Genomic DNA, 26,482 nt, shown 5'->3' with positions numbered 1-26,482 from the left:
TTCTTGACTTTGTGCAGGAAAAGTTTCACAACATGAATCCAGGTGAAGTTTAGAAGATGATTATTAAAGCCGGGGACAGTGAAACAAGAACGGGCTGGGGAAAGGAGCGCAGGCTGGTCTGCTTTGGCTCACTAAGAAGTCAGGGAAAGGGGGGCCTTGGGGACAGGCTCAGGGGGTTTGCCTGGGATGAACTGCCACTGCCCTAGTTGCAAGCTTCGTGGGGTCCCTTAGAGTCTAGGAGATGCACGCCTATGGGGGGAAGAAAAGGAAGGAGAGCATGTTCTGGGTCCTTTGTCTGGAGGTTTTTATTTCTCTCTTGCAGGCAGAAATCTTGGAAGGGTTTCAACAGAATATTCAACTGTGTTCTAGGCGGCTCCTTCTGGGTCGTGGTCCTCACTGATTGGTCAGTGTCAGGCAGCTGGTCCTAGTCTTGTCTACCTGGTTTTGCTGCTTTTCTGCGCCTGGAGCTGAAATACAACTGAGGCCTAGATGCTATTTCTAGGTGGGTGACCTTCTGGTGTTATGACGAGCCAGCAAGACAATCAGAGACACAGCTACAGGAGAAACATTACCCAAATCAGCAGCCCTGATTGTTCTTGCTCATCAGCTTTTTTTTTTTAATTTTTTTTTTATCCTCACCCGAGGACATTTTTCCATTTTTTGTTCAGATAGAGTGGGGAGAAAGAGAGAGAGAGAGAAAGATCAACATGAAAGGGACACATCGAGTGGTTGCCACCCACACGACCCAACCAGGGCCGGGGACAAACTGCAACCCAGGTACGTGCCCTTAGCGGGAACCGAACCTGGGTCTCTCTGGACCGCAGGCCGACGCTCTACCCCTGAGCCAAACCAGCCAGGGCTCATCAGCTTTTAAAGACAGAAGCCACATACATGTTTGGCTTCCCCTCAGGGAGTCTGTACAGTAGTGGTCACCAGAGCGGTTATTACAGAAGCCAAGATACGCATTAGTCAGTGGGCTCATGATTTTCAGTTCCTGCTACTCAGAAACTGTCAGGGTGAGTTTATGCAAGATACATCCCGTGAAGTAGGTCAACCATGACCTTAGGCGAAGTTCCTTTACTTCTAGGGGTAATCAACCTATTATGGGAAAAATACCGAGGAAGGTCCACTGCCGATAAAAATGGAGTCACTTAGTCGCCTTAGCCAAGGGGCCTAGATAAGGATGGAGTCACTTAGTCGCCTTAGCCAACGGGTCTAGATAAGAATGGAATCTCTTAGTCGCCTTAGCCAAGGGGCCCAGCTCACTGTATCTGCTGTAAATTGCTCTCTCAGGTTGTTTGGCTCTCTGTCTCAGTTTCCCCATTCCACTTGTCCTGGCTCACTGGCCTGTCTCAGAAAAACTCTCTTCAGGGAAGGTTAAGCCATATGTAGAGGTGATATGATTTCTGGGCTCTAAACATTCAGTCAAATCTGCCACATATATAAACACCTTACATGAGGGTGTCTTTGAAAAAAGGCAAGAGAAAGAATCATGAGACAGCTCCTGAGTGCCAAACCTGGGTCAGCGGGGAAGGGGTGCAGGGAGGCAGAGTGCAGTGGGAGCAGGAGCCAGAGCAGACCACGGGAACAGCTCACAGAATGTGGAAGAGCAGGGTGTTCTCAGATGAGGCTCCAGAGGATGGTCTCTTGGTCTTCTTCAGGTTATAAGTGGAATAGCTCTTTCCATTTTCACTTAATGTTTATTACGACTCCTTTTCCTCCTCCAATGACTCAGCCAGGCAGCAGGCACAGAGGGCAATCTGGGTGACAAGACACCCACCATGCTGTCCCCAGAATTCCCTGCCCCCCACCATTTCCCCTCTCACTGTCTTTGAACCAAATCAAAGAGAGTGTATTTCAACTTCATCTGCCCTTAAGATGACTTCTTTTCCTTGAGGCTCCTAATGCAAAAAGATCAATCCCTTGTTACACGTTGGCCTTCTAGATCATGCTATAGCAAGTCTGAATCCTGGATGAACCCAACTGAGGCTGTCAGGAGGGATCCCTGCTACACTGGAAACCTGCCTGAAGGGTACATGGGTTCAGCCCTCACAGCAGCTAGTGAATGCTACCTTGCTGAAATAACCCGCTATGTCAGCAGTTTCATCATCACTCTTAGAGACAGACCTTCCAGTGAGCCAGAAAGCTGTTTTTCTCTTCACTGAAAACTATTTCTAAGACAAAGCCTGGTCCTCTGAAGCATTAGCTAGGATTTTATGCCATGGGCAAATTAATCACATTCCTGCTCGGTGGGGCTCCACAGACAAAACACATAGACACACACACACACACACACACACACACACACACGAGAGTTGCTAAGTTACCACTGCAGTGCCATCAAGATTAAGGCAGGTAACAAATTTCAGAAATTGCCTGAACATGGGGAAGGAGTTTCTAATGTTCCATCGTGCTTGGTTCTCAGAGTTTTCAGGCCTGGACTGGGTCAAATTTTCCAACCATTTTATTTTACTTAATCATGTTCTTTGAATGCTTACCAAGTTCTCTGTAGACTCCCTAAGGATTGGAGTGTCTCATCCTGCAATCGTTTCTGTTCTGTGAAAAGATATGCAAAAACCTTCTCAGAAAACAGAAGGACAGAGGTGCAGGTGCTGAACAAACAAATGCAGCTGTTCCTGGAATTAGCAAGCACAAGTCAACAATTGCTTTTGACCCTTCCTAACTCAGGAGACACAGCTATGGAATGAGGAGCTGTGGAAGTCACACTGGATGACATAAGTTTCTTCCTTAGTCGCATTGGGAAGGTGTTATCATTAATGTCTCACTGAGCGGAAGCTACTATCAGAATGCATTAACCATCTTTTATATTTCATTATATTAAAAAGTATCCCTTGGGTGTCATAAAAAATCAACAAATAAGGACTGGCATGGTGGAGAAAAGGAAACCCTCATGCACTGTTGGTGGAACAGTAAATTGGTGCAGCCACTATGGAAAACAATGCGGAAATTCTTCAAAACATTAAAAATAGAGTTGCTATATGACCCATTCCACTTCTGAGTATTTATCCAAAGAAAACAAAAACATTCATGCAAAAAGATATATACACCCCTGTGTTTATTGCAGCATTACAACTGTCAAGATATGGACCTAGTTGTCCAGCTATAGATGAATGGATAAGAAAGACATGAAAAAAAAAAAAATACACACACACACACACACACATAAGGGGCTACATACTAAATCTGACAAGCTCAGGGGAGGCCTGCATGGTGGCCTTACAAACTCAGAGACCTAAAGTCACCACATAGGATGGTCTGAATTAAAGCTTTCTAACGAAAAGCAAGTCAGGGTAGGTAGTCATATCCTACGCTGGTATCTTCCTGACAAAGGTCCATCTTTACCTCGACTGAGCCTGTCTGTTGCCTTTTTGCATCTAGGATAACATACCTTTGGAATATCAGGGTGATTTCTTTTCTTCTGGACCCCTCACTGCACCAGAACAGAGACCACAAAACCCTGTTAATTGTTAACTGTTACTTATCCTATACCCAACTATGTAAAAGAAGTATGTGTCTATTTGTTTTACTTTTTGTCCAATCCCAGAGATTTCCCCACTTTGCTTTCTCCCACCTCCCTAGTCTATCACCCATGGATTTCATGTAACCCTCTTACATCTCCTCCTTTTACTGTAATGTATAAAATAAGGTGCAAAACTACCATTCTCTGGAGCATTTTCTCAATCCGTTGAGATTTTGCTTCCCAGCAATTGTCATCAGTTTGGCTCAAATAACACAAAAATTATCTACAGGGTTAAATGACTCTGATGTTGGCAATACACACACACACACACACACACACACACACACAGGAATATTGCTCAGCAATAAAGAAGAACAAAATCTTGACATTTGCAATAACATGGATGGATGTAGAGGCTATTATGTTAAGTGATATAAATCAGAGAAAGACAAAAATCATTTGATTTTACTTATACGTGGAATCTAAAAATGCAAAACAAATGAATAAAAACAAAACAGTAACAGACCTATAGATACAGAGAACAAACTGATGGTTGCCAAAGCAGAGGGGTGTGGGTGGGGTAATGAGGGAATCATAAATAAATAAATGATACTTTTTTTAAAAAAAGTATTCCTAAGTCAGATGGGCTAAACTATACTATAATAACAAACAACCCTAAAATGTCAGTGGCTTAAAACAACAAGGGTTTATTTCTTGCTCTCACTATACATTCATTATCCTTTGGCTGAAAGCTTTGCTCCAAGTTTAATCCAGGACCCAGGGGAAAGAGCATACATTCTCTGAAATATTGCCTGTCTCTCTGGCAGAGGCATGGTATTATGGACTGAATTGTGAAAGATCGAAAGTAAAAGAAAGAGGATCTCATTTCTTCCCTATAGAATCGCTTCACATTAAAAAAAGAAAGAAAATTAAAAAGTCAGCAAACCAACCTTTCTCAAACCCCTCTATTTACTATTACTATTACAATTACTATTAGTATTTCTACTAGTATTTCTCCAACCCTTTCAAAGTAAAATCTCACTGTCTCCACAGCAAACCCCTCCCTCCCTAATTAAACACTACATCATTTGGTCTGGCTCTTCTTAAGGTTGCCAATGAGCCCCGGAGTGTGGCTAAATGGACCGAACATCCTCTCATGGACTAAGAGGTCCCGGTTCGATTCCTGGTCAGGACACATGCCTGGGATCCCTAGTAGGGGGCGTGCCGGAGGCAGCTCATTGATGTTTCTCTCTCACATTGAAGTTTCTATCTCTCCCTTCCTCGCTCTCTAAAGAAACCAATAAAAAAAAAAGGAGAGAGGTTGCCAATGATTTCCTTTTGCTTAAGCCAAAGAATAATTTTCCCATTCTGCCCTACTAGTCATCTCTGAAGCATTTACATAGAATGGCCATACTCTTCTTTAAATGCTTTTCTTTAGCATTAGGACTCTGGAGTATGTTAAAAACTCAGATATCATATGATAGAATCCATAATTTTTTCAAGATGCTTTGTTAATTATTTTTTAGACATTGTCATACCTGATAAAATTAATGACTCCTTTATTTGTCTCATCTATTATCCAGTGCCTATTAAAATGTATCTGATTGTCACAAAGGAAATCAGGATTCAAATAAGGTCCACACCTTTATTTGCTTATGTTGTCCCTTAAATTTCTCATTTTATGATGCCTCTCTTTAACCCTTTTTTTCTACACCATAAATTTGTTGGATAATCATTTATCTTTTAGAATGTTCCACATTTTGAATATGGCTGATTGCTTTTCTCCACCCTTTGCATTTCCTGTAAAATGATAGTTCTAGAGACATGATTTGGTTTGGTTCAATTTATTTTAAGCAAGAATATTTCATATGTGATACTGTAACAACAGCTCTACTAACAGTAACTATCAACTTAAGTTTAAAACTTCTTTGCAGTTCTCTTTTTTTATTTCTTTGTGTGTGTGTGTTTTGCACATATCTTTTTTTAAAACTTATGTTTATTGTTGAATGTATTACAGAGGTTCCTTATTTTTTCCCCCATTGACCCCCTCCTCCCCACTCCCACCTTCCTTCTGCCTTTCCCCACACTGTTGTCTGTGTCCATTGGTTATGCATATATACATATAAGTTCTTTGGTTCATTTCTTCCCACCCCCAAATCCCCTTCCCTTTGAGGTTTGTCAGTCTAACAACCAATTTGTACTTTTTAATCTTTTCACCTTTCACCCATTCCCCCAACCCCCCTCTCATCTGGCAACCAACAAATAGTCTCTGTATCTATGAGAATGTTTCTGTTCTGCCTCTTCATTTTGTTTGTAGATTCCATTGTTGATAGATATGTATTCATTGCCATTTTGTTTGTTCATATATTTTATCTTTTTCTTCAAAAAGACCCTTCAACATTTCATATAATAATGGTTTGGTGGTGATGAACTCCTTTAGCTTTTCCTTGTCTGGGAAACTCTTCATATGGCCATCAATTCTAAATGATAGCTTTGCAGGATAGAGTAATATTGGTTGTAGGTTCTTGCTTTTCATCACTCTGAATGTTTCTTGCCACTCCCTTCTGGCCTGCAAAGTTTCTTTTGAGAAATCAGCTGACAGTCTAATGGGAACTCCCTTGTAGGTAACTAACTGCTTTTCTCTTGCTGCTTTTAAGATTTTCTTTTTGTCTTGAACCTTTTGCATTTTGATGATGATGTGTCTTGGTGAGGGCCTCTTGGGGTTCATCTTGTTTGGGACTCTCTGTGCTTCCTAGACTTGTATGTCTGTTTCCTTCACCAAGTTAGGGAAGTTTTCTGCTATTATTGTTTCAAATAGTCTTTCGGTGTTTTGTTCTCTCTCTTCTCCTTCTGGCACCCCCAAGATGTGAATGTTAGCATGCTTGAAGTTGTCCCAGAGGCTCCTTACACTATCCTCATTTTTTTGGATTCTTTTTTTCTTTTTGCTGTTTTGATTGGGTGTTTTTTGCTTCCTTATATTCCAAATTGATGGTTTGCTTTTTGGCTTTACCTACTCTACTATTGAATCTGTGTAAATTATTCTTTATTTCAGTTAGTGCCTCCATCATTTCTGACTGTGCATCCATCATTTCTGACTGGTCCTTTTTTATGCTCTTGAGGCCCTCACTAAGTTCGCTGAGGTTCTCACTAAGTCCATTGAGCATCCTTATAAGCAGTGTTTTGAACTCAGCATCTGTTAGGTTGCTTATCTCCATTTTGCTTAGTTCTTTTCCTGGGGTTTTGTTCTGTTCTTTCATTTGGGACCTGTTTCTTTGTCTTCTCATTTTGGCTGCCTCCCTGTTTTTGTTTCTATGTATTACTTAATGAAAGATGTGGCGCTAGCTGAGACCAGATGCTGCTCGTTTGAAAGAATTTAGGAAAACCTGAAGCAGGATCCAAGACAGACCAATCCTATGGTAAAGCAACTGGCAACAGCTTGGGTGGGCCTGAAAGTTGGGTGGGGCGGGGCCTCAGGGAGTCACCAGGGCGGGGCTACCAGTGTGAGCCAGGTTGCTGGAGTCCCAGATATGGTGACTGTCTGCGGCCCCTGGGAAGGGCTCACCAAAGGAACAAAGGCCTCTGACAGCACGTCTGCCCAGGAGAAAGCTGCCTCTCCAGCCCTCGCTCCAGTGCCAAACAGCTCAGTTCTTCCCCATATGACTCTGGTGCCTTTCAAGCTGCCTCCCCCATGCTGGAGCCTGGAGGGAGTGAGTCCAATAAGTCTGTGCGCGGGCCCTTTAAGGAGCTGCCTGGGGCTCCAGCCGCCTCAGCCTCCCTGAGCCTCAGTTCCCGCTGGTTTTTCCAGCCAGAAGTGATGGGGATTCTCTTCCTGGCACTGGAACCCTGATTTGGGTGGCTGGTGTGGGACGGGGACCCCTCAGTCCTCGGGGAGGACCTTCCCAGCCAAGGTGTCCTCCTGATTTTATCCACCACACGTGGGTGTGGGACCAGCCCCTCCGCCTCCGCCCTCCTACCAGTCTGGATGTGGCTGCTGCTTTAATTCCGTAGTTGTAGGACTTCCATTCAGCTTGATTTCAGGCGGTTCTGAATGATGGTTGTTCTGTAGTTTAGTTGTAATTTTGATGTGGTTGTGGGAGGATGCGATACCGCGTTTTCCAGTTCTCTTTCTTTAAATTATATCCCATGGAGATGTTCAGGCAAAATATTGTATTTCAAAGTCTTTTGAAATAATTTTTTCTTTGTATGGATATGCTACCAACTTGATACATAGTTAAGTTCATTAGCTTCAGTTTGTTTTCAATTTTTTAAGGACTGTTCTGGAAGGAAATCAGAATATGCCACCCCAGTCCTGGCCAGTGTGGCTCAGTGGTTGAGCATCAATCCATGCATTAAGAGGTCACCGGTTCGATTCCTGGCCAGGACGTATGCCCAGGTTGTGGGCCCGATTCCCAGTTGGGGTCATGCAGGAGTCAGCCAATCAATGTTCTCTCTCATCAATGTTTCTATCTCTCTCCCTTCTCACTTCCTTTCTCTCTAAAAAATCCATAAAGGAAAAGAAAAAAAAGAATATGCCACCCCAAAATATGCCACTTTGACATTGAAAGGATTACTTTGAATTTAAAGGCATTTAAGAAAAGCTGGTACAAGAAGGACACTCTGACCCTCCTTTGTCCTGAAAGCAAAAGGTAAATCTCCCGTGTGAAAAGTGCCTTCTCCATATCAGGAGGAGGGAAGACATTCTTATCACTAGAGGCAAGAAATTTGGAGCCATGGAAATCTGTCCAAACAAATCTTGTTAAACTAATTCTTATCTTCCTAGTTACTTCATCATTTAGTATCCCTAGCCCAAACCCCTTTGCCTTGCCAATTTTCCACAAAGTTCTTGTTACTTTGTCTAAGGGTATAATAGTTCACACTGCTCTAGTCACTTCTTTGACTCTTCATTCTCTTGCAAAGGTTCACATGAACATGTAAACATTTCATAAAATTTTATGCTTTTCTCCTATTAATCTGTCAAGATTACATCAGTTTATAATAGAGGCCCAGCTGGCGACCCAAAGAGAGTAGAGAAGAATTTGTGTTTCACTATATTCTCTTCACTTGATTATACTGTGTTCTTTCAATTATTTAAAACAAATATGGTTACTGACAAATAGTCTTTGACCACTTTAGTCAGGTTCCTGAACCTGATGCTAGGCCCATCTGTGCACTTTCATAAAAATCTGGTATTAGCAAAAACCCAGCCCTGGCTGGTTTTGCTCAGCGGTTAGAGCATCGGCCTGCGGTCCAGAGAGAGCTGGGTTCAGTTCCCGCTAGGGGCATGTACCATAGTTGCAATTTGTCCCCAACCTGGCAGCTACTCGATGTGTCACTTTCACGTCGATGTTTCTCTCTCTATCTTCCTCTCTCCCTCCCACTATATCTGAACAAAAAATAGAAAAATGTCCTCAGGTGAGGATAAAAAAACAAACAAACAACCCTGCTAAGTCAGTTTAGCAAGAGTCCCCCAGCCTCCACGGCAAGGGTCCAAACCTCCATTTGTCTGATATATCCCTCAATCTGCCCTTTCCATGGTGAGTCTTGCTGTATAAACCGTACACAATGACTCGAGAGAGACTTAGGAGCCACCAAGCAGCCATCCTGGTGTTTCCAACGTCCATTCTAAGTGGATTAACTTCCAGCTTTTTCCCAAAATCCAGTTCTTTCTGCATCTGAAGCTGTTATTTGGATCATGCATTTCTCTTTCATGATTTCCTGAGGTGTCATCCCTAAGAAGTTCTCTCCCTCAAGGTAGATTAAATAATTCCACCAAAGGTTTAAGGCCTTGAGATGGGACCTAGGGACACAGTCCGAGGAAACTGCTTGGATTTCTCAAGTGTTTACCGAAGAGACTGCTACTTCAGCAAATTGATCAGCTGGTTATCACTATGGGGAATTCTTCTAAACTGACTTAGCAGGACTCCTGCTAACACTGGATTCTATAAGGCAAAGTCCTTGTTGAAGAGAGGGTTCAGGGGAGCCTCAGTAAAGCTGGGTCAAGCAAAGAATCTTTGTCAACATACACACACATATATACATACATACATACATACACGCAAAATGCAATATACTATAACACAGCTGGACCCATATATATATTTTTTTTTCTAAAATATATCTTGCTGAATACCATAATCTGTTTGAGTTAGGGGTGTCTTTTATATATCATACAATTGAGTTAGCTTATTTTTTAATGTCATAAAATGATTTATAAGTTAAGAATGTGGTTAGCAATTCTACACTATACATGTATGACATCTATGAATGGTTGCCATAGAAAAATGTTTTCTTTCACTTAAATTAGGTCACAGTTTGGATAGTCAGGAAAGAATGCTAGGAAAGCAATAATCTTATCTTGTATGTGTTTTTCACATCATTTTGGACACTCTGGCTGTACAATAAGATGTCTCAGGATACTGCCAACAAATTTGAGGTTAGCCTCTCTCCTAAATCCGACGAGACTAAATTTAAGATGAGATAAACATACACTGCCTGAGAGCCGTCTCTGACATTTTATTGCTCTTTTAGAGCCTAATTAAAAACGGTGTGATGCTAAAACAGACTAAGCCAATAAAAAGTTCTCCTCAGCATATGAATTGTGACTTCACTCAGGACTTTTGGCAATGACTGTCCATGTGACAGTTTCAGAGTCACCCATTTGTCACACTGACCACCACAAGCTGGGATGCAGTTCCCTGTAGATGTTTCCACCTCTTAAAAACTTCACACACACCTGGCTGGTGTGGCTCAGTGGTTGAGCGTCAACCCATGCACCAAGAGGTCGCTGGTTCAATTCCCAGTCAGGGCACATGCTCAGGTTGTGGGCCCAGTCCCCAGTGGGGGGCATGCAGGAGGCAGCCAATTGATGTTCTCTCTCATCAAGGTTCTCTCTCATCAATGTTTCTCTCTCTCTCTCTCTCCCCCCCTCTTCCTTCCTCTCTCTCGAAAATCAATAAAGGGGAAAAAAAAAGTAAAAAACAAAAACAAAAAACTTCGCTCAGAGCCACTGAGCTCAGTCCTGTTTGGTGCTGTGGAACATTGGTTGTATCACCTGCAAATAAGAGGAGAGAGTCAGCACCAGGCAAAGCTGCATCTTTCTGAATGTACATCTCACCTGCACATTGAACAATGATGTGATCAGTTCAGAATTTAGAACTTGGAACTTAGATTTCTACATTTCTCAGAAACACAACATCAGGAGATTACAAGTTAGAGCCCGGCATTCTCTCTTAGAGTTGAAGGGCACTCCTTTTGTGCTTCTCATTTCATGAGGTTTATTGACGTTCCTTTATGCCTTGCCTTCTTAATCACTTATGAGCTGAAATCCCTCTGAGTAATGAATTCATCAGATAGTGAGTTTAGGAAAATAATAATACAGAATGTCAACTGGTAAGCTATAAAAGTGACTGTTCCCAGTTTCTACTCCAAGAACAAAACGAGGTTTTCTCCAGCTTATTTCTCTTTGTGACAGCCCTATAATGTTAGCCACTGTAAAGCAAATAATCATTACATGCTGGGGACTGTATTAGGCAAGTCAGATATGTGCTTTCTTTTCATCCCATCCTTTTAACAACACTGTGAGGTAGATTCTCAGTCATTTTTTTGTTTGTTTCAAAAGAAATTTACCTAGGTTACCACACACGATGAGACAATATATGTATTTTTTTCCTTTATTGATTTTAGAGAGAGAGAAAGGGAGAGGGAGAGAGATAGAAACATCGATGTGAGAGAACATTGATTGGCCACCTCCTGCAAGCCCCCACTGGGGATCAGGCCCACAACCTAGGCATGTGCCCTGACCAGGAATTGAACCAGCGACCTCTTGGTGTATGGGCTGATGCTCAACCACTGAGCTGCACCAGCCAGGAAATGATGAGACAATATTATAAAGATACCTTGAATGATGAAGTTGCCATTATTTTTCAAAGATTTTAATATGGTGTGGTATATGTGAGTTATAGTTTGATAAGGCAACCAATGATAACAACAAATTCAAAGTAATAGTAACCTAAACACATAAGGCCTATATTTCTCAAGAAACAGTAAGTTGGAGGTCCCTGGCCAGGTTGTTCAGTTTGTTGAAGCATCATCCCATGCACCAAAAGGCTGAGGGTTTGATCCATAGTGGGGGCATGTACAGGAGGCAACCAATCAATGTTTCTCTCTCTCAAATCAATTAAAACATATCCTCGGGTGAGGATTAAATTTAAAAAAAAGAAAGAAACAGTAAATTGGAGGTCGAAGGTTGTTGACGTTACTTCAGTGGCTCAAGAATTTCAAGGCTGAGATCACTAGGAGTATATATTTTGGAACTTTTACTCCATATAGTTCCAAAAGAGCTGAAGTTTCAGTCATCTTGTCAACCTTCCAAGACATACCTTCAAGGCATAGCCAGCTTTTCTTAAAGCCCCAGCCAAGGTTTTCTGTAAAAATCTTAGTTACCATTCTCAGCACCAGTGGAAGCCGGGAAATGTAGTTTTTTATCTAGATACATTGAATAAAATTGTGGTTTTGATGACATGAAAGAAGGAAGAAATAGATTTTGAGTAGGCAATTGTCCCTGCCACAAAGTGAATAGGTAATAATGTTATCAGTGGAAGTGGAGTTCTTGCAATATGTCGAGGAAAATAATTTCCTGAAGCTGTCACGGGAGGATGAGTAATATTTACTGGTGTGGAAATAAATCCCTGAGTTTCCACAGAGCCAGAGAGGATGAGAGAGGAGAGACTTTGTATGGAGATTTTAACCAGGAGCTTCTTCAAACCTATTAACTTTGCAAGATTTCATGTACTTCTAATGCGGTCCACTCCCTAGCCAATCCATTGTGTCCCAGGCTAGACTGAGAGGCAAGCACCTACCCTGAGCCACCCCAACTTCTATTGCACATGTGCCCATCTCCCCCTTCTGCCCCTAACAATCCAGTACTAGACAGGGGAAGGCAGGGGTGTTAATTCCCCTGGAGGAACAATGCTGGTGAAGCTACAGCTTCCTGGTGAAGCTTTCCAGATGACCACGCTTACAATGTCTGACTCCCCTTAGCTTTCTTTTCTTATTAATATTAACTAGTTAATTATGATGATAACAATAATAGCTCTTCATTAATAGATAGTACAACTAGAAAGCACTTTGGGGGATCCATGGCAAATAATAATAACAATTATTTATTAAGACCTTACTCTTTATTTATTTTAATCCTCACCTAAGGATATTTTTTCCATTGATTTTTTTAGAGAGTGGAAGGAAGAAAGAGAGGTGGAGAGAGAGAGAAACATCAGTTGGTTGCCACTTGAACACATGCCAACCAGGGTGAGGGATTGAACCTGGAACCCAGGTGTGTGTCCTTGACCAGGAATTGAATCTGAAACCCTTTGCTCCACCAGCTGATGCTCTGACCACTGAGCCACACTGGCCAGGGCTTGAGACCTTGCTCATTATGTGCTTTATATATACTGTCTTATTGAAACCTCACACCAACACTATGATGTTATCATTATCCCTGTTTTCCAGATAAGAAAACCTGGGCTTGAAGAATCTCAGGAACTTGTTTAAAGTCATTCCAAAAATCAGTGGGGGAGCAGTTGAAATTAGAATCCCGATTTTCCTAAAGCCACGATTTTGTGGTCAGTATGTGGTGGTTTCTCCTCTGAAACAACTGACACATCACAAAATTGAGAGTCTCTGTTCTAGAGAGAAAAGACATCTCCTGGAAAAATGTGTGGTCAGAGCCTTCCTCGGGACTGGCCCTCTAGGTCAGAGTACAATGCTACTTAATCAATCTGACTCTGCTTTTTCTCCCAATGAGTCATTTCTTCAGTGCCATTTCCATTTTCTACTCTTTGCATTTATCAACCTTATGTGCATTGGTACCTTAATGATTTTTTTTTCCAGGTAAATTTCCAAGTGTGACATTTATTGCAATGTTTTGATAGTTGAAATTACAGGAAAGAAAATAAAATATTAAGTATGCTCTTTTTATTATGCCTTAAAATGCCATAAATTTGGGTTCATTGGAGAGGGCTGGCGGACTATAACTGAAGCTATAAACTTGTAACTCTGTTGCTAACTGATCTGGAGGATGCAAGAGACGCTTTCGTTTTTCCATTTCAACATGTTTATCATTCAACAAACATTTCTCCTCGCTTTGCTTCCTGGGCTTCATAGATTGAAAATGGAAAAATATAAAATGGCTTCATAGCTGAGCAACACCAAATAGCACGCTTGGCATGACTTAACATTTTTAAAATACAGAGTCTCATTACATTAAATATGTCTCATTATTGTAATTACGCTGCTACAAATGTAGTGGATAACACATCATATCATTGCTTAATTTTATGGAAAAAGCTTCCTAAGTTGTTTGTTGATAAATAACACCACTGTTCTGGTTCTGTGTGCCTACATTGCAGCCCGTGCTGGGGTTTTATGTTTCACTTTGGCATTTCTTAAAATGTGCTTATCTCTGGGATTCAGCTTGATAAAGCTTTATTTCAGCATGGGACGTGCCACGGATTGCTTTGAAAACAGGTGTGACAGCACTGCCCTTCTGTGTCCTGGGACAGCCATAAAGTTGCCGCTTCTTAAAATGCCTCAAGGAACAGCTGTAGAATGTGATGTTATGCAGTAATTAAAAACTTGTTTTTGAATAATATATAATGACATGGAAAATTGCTCATGGTTTAGGCAAAACAGGCAAGTGATGAAATTGCGAGTACAACCGAATCTCGCATAAATATTTTTAAAATATGGAAATATGCCAACATGCTAAGGGTTTGGTTTCTCAAAATGGTGGAGTTAAGGGTGATTTTAATTGTCATTTTATCCTCTTTTGTGTCTTTTCGAATACTCTGATAAAAATAATATTTCTAATGGAAAAAATTATTATTTTAAAAGTTATCGTGAATGGCAGGGTGGAAGATGTTCCAGCAAGACATTGACCGGAGCGATAAAGCCTAAACAAGCCGCTGACATCTCTTCCAGGACCGTTTCAGTGCAAGGATACCAAGCACCTTGAAGGGCTGCAGAAAACAATGCCCTGGGCTCCTTTCTAGCCTCTCCAGGAAGTCCACCTGGACTTCTGCCACTCCCGGCAAACCAGGCTGTCCCCGTCAGGACAGCCGCACTGTCCTCCCTGCCCACCGTGCAGCTGGCTCCCTCCGGCTCGCATGCCTTCCTTTATGCTGGATACTTGGCTGGGGGTCCTCCTTCCTTGACTAACCTATCCGTTGAAATTCCTTGAAAAAATCCTGTACAAAAATGGGAATTCTTGTTTAATGCGTGTGGAGTTGCACATTTGGAAGATTAAAAAGTTCTGGAGATCTATTTTATGACACTGTGAATACTGAACTACTGAGCTGTACACTTAAAAATGGTGGCCCTGGCCGGTTTGGCTCAGCGGTTAGAGTGTCGGCCTGCGGTCCTGAGAGACCCGGGTTCGGTTCCCGCTAAGGGCGAGTACCTCGGTTGCAGTTTGTCCCCGGCCCTGGTTGAGTCGTGTGGGTGGCCACTCGACGTGTCCCTTTCACGTCGATGTTTCCCTCTCTCTCTCTCCCTCCCACACTCTATCTGAACAAAAAATAGAAAAAATGTACTCGGGTGAGGATAAAAAAAAGAAAAAAATGGTGAAGGTGATCAATTTTATGTTATGTGTTGTTGTTTCACCACAATTGTTTTAAAAAAGAAAAAAATAAAATAAAAATTCAGCCTGGTCAGTATGGCTCAGTGGATTAACGGTTGTCCCATGAACTGAAAGGTCTTGGTTTGATTCCCTGTCAGGGCACATGCCCAGGTCTCTGGCTCGATCCCCAGTAAGGGGCATGAGGGAGGCAGCCAATCAATGTTTCTCTCTCACATCGATGTTTCTATCTCTCTCTCTCTCTAAAATAAAAACAATAAAAATATTTTTAAAAATTCAGTACAGAGATCTGCAACCTGATAGAATAAACCCAGTGGACATAAACATACCTTGCTGAGCTTAGGAGGTTATTCAAGGGAATAGCACATGCCACCCCAAAATATGTGTATTTGGCACTAGGATTATTTTGAGCTGAAGATCATTGAAGAAAAGGCAGACATAGGAGGACTCTCTGCCCTCACTTTTTTGAGGTTATGATTTAACATGGGAATTTAGGAGGAGTACAAACATTCAGACCATAGTGTTAGAGGAGAAATTAGTGGGCCAGATTTCCCCATTGCTAGTGAGAGTGGATCTCTTTCGATATCTTCAGAAAAGGAATTTTCTAAGACTCATACAGGAGAATGAATTATTTCTAGTTGTGTGAAATTATATTCCTTACATTCCACAGTTCCAGTTTCCTTAACCCAGTCCTAGAAGACATGCAGCTGGGGTTTAGTAAAGCTAGAAACAGGGCCAGTGTCCAGAGTTTTTGTTCCATGATAAAACAGTCTGATGGAAAATCAGACTAGACTCCCACCATTAGTCCATTGTGTGGAGTCCACCTGGCTGTGAGTCATGTGGGTGAATGCAGGGTGTGGGAGCCCCGAAAGCCAGGGGTCTGGTGCAGGCAGCAAGAGAGAGAGAGGACCAAGAGCTCAAACTGCCTTTGTTCAGGGGATTTCACCCACTTGCAATGGTCATGCCCATTCTGGCCACTGACTTATTCCCAAGTGTGACTGACAGGTGGACACCTTCCCGTGTCACCCACACCTTATTGGTCATGCGTCTAAACTGCCTTTGTCCAGTTCCTTTCCCCATCGATTAGCAAGGAATAGACTTGAAGAGTGTTAACTGCAGCTTCCTGACAAAGCTATATAAATACCATGCCTATATTATCTAGTCTCCCCTTCACTACTTTCCTTTGATTATTTTTTAAAATTCTCACCTGAGCCCTGGCCAGTTTGGCTCAGCGGTTAGAGCGTCCGCCTGCGGTCCGGAGAGACCCGGGTTCGGTTCCCGCTAAGGGCATGTACTTCGGTTGCAGTTTGTCCCCGGCCCTGGTTGGTCGTGCGGGTGGCAGCCACTCGATGTGTCCCTTCACGTCGATGTTTCTCTCTCTCTCTCCCTTACTCTCTCTCCCTCCCACTCTATCTGTACAAAAAATGGAAAAATATCCTCGGGTGAGGATAAAAAATAATAATAATAAAAAATAAAATAAAATAAAATTCTCACCTGAGGATATTTTCCCACTTATCATCAGATAGAGTGAATGGGAGGGAGAGCGAGAAAGAGGGAAAAAGAAACATCTATGTGAAAGAGACACATCGATTGGTTGCCTCCTGCATGACTCCGACCAAGGCCGGGGACAAACCGCAACCGAGATACATGCCCTTGACTGGAATCAAACCTGCGACTCATTGGTCCACTAGCTGATGCTCTGACTGTTGAGCCAAACTAGCCAAGGCACTACTTTCCTTTCAGATAATAACCAGATTAGCCCTGGTCGGTTCGGCTCATCTGTTAGAGCGTCCGCCTGTGGACCAAATAGTCGCAGGTACCTCGGTTGCAGTTCATCCCGGCCCTGGTTGGGGTTGTGCGGGAGGCAACGAATTGATGTGTCTCCCTCACATCGATGTTTCTCTCTCTCCCTCCCTCCCATTCTGTCTGAAAAGAAATTGAAAAATATTCTTGGGTGAGGATTAAAAATAATAATAATAACAATAATAATAATAATAACCAGCTTATTAGAATAGTATCGAAAGCACCTACTAAAAACTTTTATGTACCATACATTTCTCAGTTGTCATCTTTCCACAATTCCATCCTTGGAAGCACAACCAGCACTTCCTTTTGTCTCGTCACTTCTCCTCAATTTATTGCCCTTTGTTAAAATTGTTTATAAGCTTCCAGACTTAACTCTTCTTTAGGTTTTAATTTATTTTTTGCAAAATTCCTGTGTGCATGAGAAATAAACCTTTTCTCCTGTTCATCTAGCTCCTCCCAGTTTAATTCACAGTCCCAGCTACAGCATCTAAGAAGGGAGAGGAAACGTTTTTCCTACATTACCTTGACGGCCCCTGTGCCATAGCAGGATATTGACACTTGCAACAGATCAATTTTTCTTATTTTCCCTCCTCAATATGACCATATTATTTTCAGTAATACCATGAAATGAGACAAAATGAAAGCAGATGGTGAGAATTTTTATTTGCTGAACCTTTGTCTATATAACTATGCCAGGCAACTACATGAAAAATAAATAAATAATATAGTACAAAAAGAGGGAAATGAACAAGTATTTCTTCAACATTTTTTAGTATCTAACAATTTGTGGATCCCTTGGTATAATAATATTTTATGCAAATAAGTGTTCGGTGACAGGGCTCAAGACACACTACCTCAAAATATGGCACCTTGGCATGTTGAGTATTTTAAGCTGAAGGAAGCTGAGAAACGGTAGGTACAGGGAGAACCTTCTGACCTTCTCCTGAAGCAGGTCATAAACTCTCCTGTGAGAGGTGCCCTACCTATCCTTGAGGGAGGGACCATCTTTATCTCCAAGATATCGAGAGGAATTTGAATAAACAGGCCTTGCCATTTCTCCCAATTTACTGTACTAAGCAGCTCAAACCTTTCTTGTCCTATCACATTTTGTCACGACTTTCCACGCACCATCAAACCTGGCATAAAAACGCTCAGGTTTAACTGTTTCCTTAGGTCTTCATTTCCTTGTGAAGACTCCTGTGTGTTGTAAAATGTACATTAAATAAATGTGTATTCTTTCCTCTTGTGAATCTGTGTTTTGTTACAGGGTCCCCACTTCGAGAGGGGAAAATATGCTTTTTCCCTCCTACATCAGCAATTAATAACTGAATTTTAATAAAATTGATATGTCTGCAGAATATACCATTTAGGCATCTATTAAATCACATCAATGCTGTAAGGCTTTTCCTTCTTGAATCAGTCTTTCATTTTAAAACAATTTTTAAATGGATTTTAATTAATGTATTTTTTTCCTTTATTGATTTGAGAGAGAGAGAGGAAGGAAGAGGGAGAGAGAGAGAGAAACATCGATGTGAGAGATACATCGAGTGGTTGCCACCCACACGACCCCAACCGGGGCCGGGGACAAATTGTAACCGAGGTACGTGCCTTTAGTGGGAACCGAACCTGGGTCTCTCTGGTCCGTGGGCCGACACTCTAACCGCTGAGCCAAACAGGCCAGGGTAAATGGATTTTAATTTTAAAAATATTATCCAAATTCAGTTTTTAAAAGTTTGTCTGTGGACTAAATTTACATCTTCCAAACAAAAGACAGACACCTTGCAGCTCCCCTTTGCTTTCACCATTTTACATTTTAAGTATAAAGAAGTTGAAAGGCCTTACGTTCTGCTTCTTCATCTTTACCATGACTGTACTATCACTCTGATTTCAAATCTGTTGTTGAAATGAAGGGAAACACAAACGGCACCAATGATTTGGAACCATTACCACCTTAATCTCAAAAGAAAGGTGAACGAAGTCCAGGTGTGGCACACAGGTGACCCTATAAATGGTAGTTTTATTCAATGACCTTCCATGTAAAATACATTGTCTATTAGAGAATAAGTAACAAAAATTAAAATAAGAATAAGGAATTAGCCCTGGCCGGTTTGGCTCAGCGGTTAGAGCGTCAGCCTGCGGTCCAGAGAGACCCGGGTCCGGTTCCCGCTAAGGGCATGTACCTCGGTTGCAGTTTGTCCCTGGCCCTGGTTGGGTCATGCGGGTGGCAGCCACTCGATGTGTCCCTTTCACATCGATGTTTCTCTCTCTCTCTCTCTTCCTCTCTCTCCCTCCCACTCTATCTGAACAACAACAACAAAAAGAATAAGGAATTAACTTTTATGTAACATATAGTCTATTACAAAATAAATTTTACATCTACAAGTGCATATACAATTGACATGCGTAGTTATCACAGCAAGATTTTTAGAATTTAAGCCAACAAAAGATTTTAAAAATTTTTATTTATTGATTTCTAGGAGAGAGAGAGAAACATTGACCTGTTGTTCCACTTATTTATGCATTCATTGGGTGATTCCTGTATGTGCCCTAATGGATCAAACCCACAACCTTAGTGTGTGGGGACCATGCCTTAACTAACTGAAGCAGGTCATAAACTCTCAGCCAGGGCTAAACCAACAGAAGATGTTTTTGAGAGGAGGAGTATTTCATCACTGATCTTGTGTAGAATTGCTGACACATAAAAGCAGAAGGGCTTTATTTGGTTTTATTATTGTTTTTAAATTCCCTACAGACAGTGCACTTTCTTACTACCTGCACTGGGCAGATCACTACTCACTGCACCTCCACTGGCACACTACTGTTCCACAGTTAAGCTGGTTAAGTTGGTTTTGTCAATTTAGTCATATTATATAATGCATGCATTCAGATTTTACTAGGGGATTCATATTTTTTAAAATATGCTTTTATTGCCCTGGCCAGTTTGGCTCAGCGGTTAGAGCGTCAGCCTGCGGTCTGGAGAGACCCGGGTTCGGTTCCCGCTAAGGGCACGTACTTCGGTTGCAGTTTGTCCCCGGCCCTGGTTGGTCGTGCGGGTGGCAGCCACTCGATGTGTCCCTTCACGTCGATGTTTCTCTCTCTCTCCCTTCCTCTCTCTCCCTCCCATTCTATCTGTACAAAAAATGGAAAAATATCCTCGGGTGAGGATAAAAAAATAAATAAATAAATAAAATAAAATAAAATAAAATATGCTTTTATTGATTTTTTTTTTAGAGAGAGAAACATCAATCGGCTGCCTCCTGCATGTCCCCTACTGGGGATCGAGCCCAAAACCCAGGCATGTGCCCTGACCCGGAATCAAACCGGGACCTCTCAGTTCATGGGACAACCATCAATCCACTGAGCCACACGGGCTGGGTAGGGAATCATATTTTTTAAATAAACAAACCTAAAATGTGTTATGCAATACAAATGATTGCCTGATGACTTAGCTTTTTGTGTGCTCAATTTTCCTAAACTGAAGAAACTCAACAGGAAAACAATTGAAAGGGACACAAGGATTGAAAGTCCAGAATCCTGGAGGGTCCAGATAGATGCTGTGGGTGGATGACAGGGCAGGGAGAAAGGTGTGGAACTGGAAGGCCATGCCCACCAGAGGTGGTCAGGTAGTACTGGGCGCAGCCAGCCCTCAGCCACTCCAGTGGCATCCCTGTGGCACGCAGGCCTGCTGGTATCAGATCTGGCAGTTTTTTTAGGAGGAGCGGATATTCTGGATAGCTATGTAAGACCTCCTGACTTTTAAATGACAAATTAATTCAAACTTTAGAAAACACTGCGCAGGACAAACAAAATACATCGGCTGCTGCAGCGTGCCCCAGGCTACCACTTTCCTAATGAAAAATGCAAGTAGTGCTTGAACCAGTTAAAGGAGTTGAGAAAATGCACTTTCTTCTCCGATCCTATTTCTGTCTCAAAATGTGACATTTTAGGAAAACCCAGATACACTTACATCATATCCATAATCTGCAGTTTAACAAGAAAAGTAGTATAATTAGAGTAAATAGTTGGGAGCGGCCCGAATTCCCAGAGCAATCTCAGCCCTGTCACATCTGACTGTGAACAATCCTTTCTCTTGAGTCAAGGCCAAGGGTGGTGTCACCCAGATGCCTGTCGACTAAATGATACACACCAGATTTATTTAACCATTGGCAAACTGCATTTCTTTTTCTAGGGCAGTAAATTAAGAGATTATTGGCCTCCCTTGATTACAAAAAGAGGAAATGCTTTTTCTATGACTGAGGGTCACTGTAACAAGTTCTCCCAGAGCAACTATTAACCACAACGATTCAGAGAAAAGAACTCCTCTGCCCACGTCCTCCCTGCGGCTGCCCCTCCAGGCACCTTTGCAGAGGTGAGTGTTTGCTTTGCCTTCCAAAAGCTTCCAGCATCTGAGATTTAGTTAAGAAAACCAGGCTAAATCCTCCTATTTGGACCTCATTTGATTTGTCATTTGGCATATTAAAAGGGAAGGTTTATTCAAATTAGAGATAACAATAAAAGCCGTTCCCCACATTTCTACAGGTAATTAGAGCTTTGTGTATCTTAATTAAAAAGATGTAGAGCTAAATCCTCTCACATATTTACTCAGCATCCTCAAGGCTCAGTTCCTGCAGGGGCCATACAGAATTAAATGCAAGCATGTGGAAAAGGCTTTGTCCTCACTGGCCTTTAAGAATTCTCTGGTTTAAGAGGCAAGAATGCTGCCCTTTATGGCCAGGTTGGCATGGTTCCTCCATGTGACCTCCCAGAGCCACCAAGACTGCGACAGTGAATCCCATTTCAGGACCCATGAAAAGCTTTGCATAGCTCCAGCCCCACTGTTCAACCCAGCCAGGGCCCCAGATTCTAATCTCCATCCCTGCCTACCCTGAGGAATCAGGCCCACGCAGGGCACTTACACACGGAGACAGCCACCGCCCTGTGTGACAAGAAGAAACAAATGGAAAAGGAGCGAAGTCTCTCTATTTTTCACAAATCCATTTCTTTTACTTAAAAATTGTCCATTTGCATACCATCTCTTTTCCAGTGATTATGTTCAGGGCTAATTTTTTTCTTTTTGTACAAACAACAGAAGCATTGGAAATGATTGTTAACAAAAATAAATATTGTTGATGTAAGAAAGGTCCAAATCTGGGAAGCAGAATCTCCACAGATTGAGAAAATACTCCAGAGAATGGGAGTTTTACAGTTTATTTTATACATTGGAATCAAAAGAGATGTTAAGGAGGGTTACATGAAATCTACTGGTGGTAGATGAAGGGGTCAGGAGACAGCAAAGGGGAGGATCTCTAGAACCAGATAAAAAGTAAAACAAAGACGCGTACTCCTTTTGCACTGGTGGGTACAGAATAGTTAATAATTAACATTTACAGCACGTAGAGATGGTATTCAGGCAAGAAGGTCACAGTTAGGGGTTCTGTGTGATCTCAGGCTCCGGTGCCATGGGCGTGAGCTGAGGGGTCTGGAAACGGAAATTACGTCGACATTCAAAAGGTATGTTATCTTAGATGCAGAAAGGCAACAGACAGGCTAGACTTCCATCCAAGGTGATGGTCCATCCCCAGTGGTCTACCATTTCAGCAAGACAAATTTAGACACTAAGATTTCTAGGAATGGAACCTGAATTGCCCGACCTTGCTGCTGAGTTTCTACAGTCACAGAAAACAGCACATGGGACAGATAAATCAGAGGCAGATGCGCACAAATTCGACTCAGATTCTGAAGCTAGGGGAGAAGAGAGCAAACCAAAGAAGAAGAAAGAAGAGTCAGAAAGGCCCGGAGGCTTGGCCCAGGGTTTGGAGCCGGAGTGGATGACTGGAACTACAGACTCCAGTGGAGAACTCGTGTTCCTGATGAAATGGATAAAGGCTGACCTGGGCCTTGCCAAGGAAGCCAATGTCAAGTGTCCCTAAGTTGTCATATCCTTCTATGAAGAAAGGCTAATGTGGCATTCCTACTCCTCGGAGGGTGATGGCAAAAGAGATGACAAGAATGAACTCTCCTGAGCACCAGCCCTGTCACATCTGACTGAGGGTTTCAAGTGGGGAGGGGGAAGGAGTTCTACTTGTCTGGACACCACAGAGATGGTTTGAGAAGATGGCCTTTGAAGAGCCAGCATAGTTCCTGTGCCCCAGGCAGCCCGAGTACTTTATAGCTGTTCCTGCTGAAGTTTGAGCACCCATGTCAGTGGCGAAGACCCTGTGTAAAAAGACATTAATGGAAGGAAACATACACACACACACACACACACACACACACACACACACACAATTTGAATTACGTATGTTCGTATGTTCGTTCAGGAGGCCCGTGAAGATATGAGCCTCAAATGGTGGCCAGAAGACTAAGGGTTATATGGGATCCTGAGGTGAGGAAAGGATTGGGGGTCTGGGATTTAGGGGGGAACAATCCATTGGAAGGTGAGAAGAGGAAATGTTTGGTAAACGAAAGCTGTCCTGGCAGGCAGATAAACTTCTCAGATGAAGAAATTATCTCCAGCTCCCTTCCAGATACAGGCCCCCTTTCTCATGTAAATGTCTCGTATAAATGTAGATTTCCCTTACAAAAGGGTAACTTGTGTTCTGTGCTCAGAGTTTCTTCTGTGGCTGCAGTTTCTTTAAACATAATCGGCTCGAGATAATGCTTATGCCAAAGAGGCACATTTGGGGTGGCACCCGGCGCTCCGGGGCAGTCTTTCAGAGTCAGATATAAGATCGTGTGCTCCTCAAACGCTGTTCAATTAGATAGCCTAACAATGTTTCAGGACCTAATAACGTTCGATTTCCAATATCACATGGTCGAGCTGATGTTAGATCTTCCCCAAATAATCAAGTTAGCCCTGCAGACAGACGGAAGCGGTCACATCAAGGCGCCCTCACCTCAGCCTCGCTAGGCTCACCCTGCAAATTCCTGAGTTATGAATCCTGCTTCAGATGGGGCCATGTTCGCTGGACCCACAGGTGAGATGAGAGATAAAAAGTCAACCTCGACTCTCAACCCGCCTCAGTAAAGAAAGAAAAAGTAAAATGCACACCTAACTACTAGTGTGATTCCAGTTCTGCGCTTCTCAGAAACGCACCGAAACCCAAGGCATTTGGAGAGGGCTCCTTGGCCATCGCTAAGGTTCTTTTCATTCCGTTGTTGGAATGAGATTTAATTTGACTTTTCATAAGCAAAAGCCTACCCAAACAAAGGCGCAGTGAGGGCCTCCCCACCTCTGTTACTCAGCCTGGCACTGCGGCCAATAGCAAGGGTTTCCATTCACAAAAACAAATCTCGGTTACACACATACAAACACGCTGAGCCAAAGAATTAATGTGTGCAGTATGCTCATGGCTCACTTTGCCCCCGGAATCCATGGTGAATTTTTATGGAGGGTGGTGGAGGAAGGGAAGAACCACGTTCAAAGGAAACCCAACATCATTCTCCTCTACAGTGTCATTTCAAAAGCCAGAGGAGAGCCAGACGAGGAAGCAGGAGAAGAGAGTGTTCAACGGAGCTGTTCCGAAAACCACTCAGCATTTCATTCTGCAGCTGGGAGGTTACACCCAGGCATCACAATAGCTTCTCTCCTCACAGAAAACTAACTGGTAAGTGCTTCTTGTTTGTTTTTCTCAAACAGACACATTTGCAGCTGACCTGATGAGGATTCCTGCAGACAAATTTATTTCCAAAACAGTATTTTGACTAACTACCAGCTGGCAAAAAGGGAAAAGGACTCCCGATCGTTTATGAAAAGCTTTATGTGAAAGTTCATATTTTTGGTCCTGTCAAAAGTGTTGAGGGAAAAGCATAGCAGGCTTTGCTACAGCTGCTGATTAAACCTAAAATACTGAAAGAGAGAACATGAGGGTACAAAGAACTTTCTGTAATTTCCTCAGCTTTTGCCTATAAAGTAAGGCTCACCCATGTGGATTTTAAGTAGTTGTGACTCAGAAATAATCAAGCATCATTTCTGGAAAGCCCACTGTGGAGAAATCTAATAGGAGAAAATGGTACTCTGAGATGAACATTGATTTTGCCCTCCTTAGATTACAAGGTAAGAAAAAAAGTTTTCAATTGAGTTTAATGTAGTTTGGTTGTGTTTTTTCCCTCCTCTCTTTTTAAGATGAATAGCTGGTGGTTTTTCAAAGCAAACTTTTCTTTGTTGTTGCTATTTGAAATGTCCTAATCAATTGCCTGTTAGAATAGTGGGTACCCGGGCCCTCCTAATGAAGGACAAATGGCTACATTCAGGGAAGTAGCTGGGAGGGAAGGTACAGCTAACTCAATTGTTCCTGTGGTAGTGAGATCACTGGGAGCAACAATTGCTTTTTGTCTAATAGTTTTATCATTTCCTTCCAATGAAAGCTAATGAAAACCGAAGGAAGGTTTGGTAACAGAACTTTAATCAGCAATTACTCTCTTAAATTGGCCCTTTACTTAAAACAAACTCATTCATCCCAGTTTCCACAAACTTGTTGCTAATTTAATCTTCTACTGTTTTTTTTGTCTGTTTGTCTTGTGGAAAAAAAGGCCTAGGGACCTTTCTCTGGGTTTCAAATTACCTAGTTCAAGTAGTGCCTCTTACTGAATAATTCTCATCATGTTTACACATCTTCCAGACACATGCATGGTGCTGGTTTCTTCGTGGCCTTTATTTATGATTTTACCTGAGACTTATTTAGTTTATGAAAGAATGCCATACATTTTCTATGTTACTTTGCTGCTAATTGTCCTCTCCCTGAGATAGATATGTAACCCAGCATTCCCTTTGCAAGGCCACAGCATTGGGAGCTAATTTACAGAAGTAATTTTAAACGGAGAAAAGCCCCCCCACCCAATTGTTTTTAACTTTAAAAAATCAGAAGCAATCAAAATACCCAACAGTTGAAGGCTGGTTAAGGAACTTCTAATGTATCATCTCAATGAAGTATGTTGCACTTATCAGGAAATTATAATTTGGAGGGTTATGTAGCATCGTGGATGGGTGCCTGTGTTATAATGTTAGTAGTGATTATAATGATGTGAAAATAAATGCAGTTAAAAATTGTAGAAAATATACAAAATTGAAAATAGTTCTGTTGAGCTGATGGTGTGCTGATAGTGTATCAGGAAGGAAGAACTTTCCCCCTATCCTCTTAGGTGCAGTTCCTGAGGTCCTGTGAATTAAAGTGACAAAATACAGTTTAATAAGAGAAAACACAAAAATTTAATCACGTATTTTTATTAATGTACATAGAGGAGTTCACAAAAAATGTGACTCAAAGGGAGGGTAGAATTTGGGGCTTATAAATCATCTTAATAGTGGAAAAGAAGGGAGGAAAGGGCACTTACAGGAATACAAGTGACATCTTAAGAAAAAAAGGGGAGGAGGAGAAAAGAATTTATGGGAAAACAAATTACTTTTCAATTTTTTTTTGGTGGTACGTGCCCCTAGCAGGAACTGAACCCGGGACTCTCTGGTCCACAGGCTGATGCTCAACCGCTGAGCCAAACTAGCCAGGGCACAAATAACTTTTTAATAAGTTAAATGGGCCTGATCGGTGTGCCTCAGTGGATTGAGC

General features: G+C 42.1%; 1 protein-coding gene across 1 annotated transcript in view; it reads left to right on the top strand.

The window, feature by feature from the left end:
* The first annotated feature begins 24,428 nt into the window (after nt 1-24,428).
* GPR1 (G protein-coupled receptor 1) overlaps nt 24,429-26,482 on the top strand; it is a 47,701-nt gene continuing 45,647 nt past the window's right edge. Inside the window, exon 1 of the mRNA XM_036254800.1 lies at nt 24,429-24,526. The gene's annotated coding sequence lies outside the window, so the exon portion shown is untranslated. The remainder of the gene's footprint in view (nt 24,527-26,482) is intronic.

This window comes from Molossus molossus, unplaced genomic scaffold, assembly GCF_014108415.1.
Source record: "Molossus molossus isolate mMolMol1 unplaced genomic scaffold, mMolMol1.p scaffold_m16_p_11, whole genome shotgun sequence".
NCBI lineage: Eukaryota > Metazoa > Chordata > Mammalia > Chiroptera > Molossidae > Molossus > Molossus molossus.
This window is presented reverse-complemented; position numbering and strand designations above follow the sequence as displayed.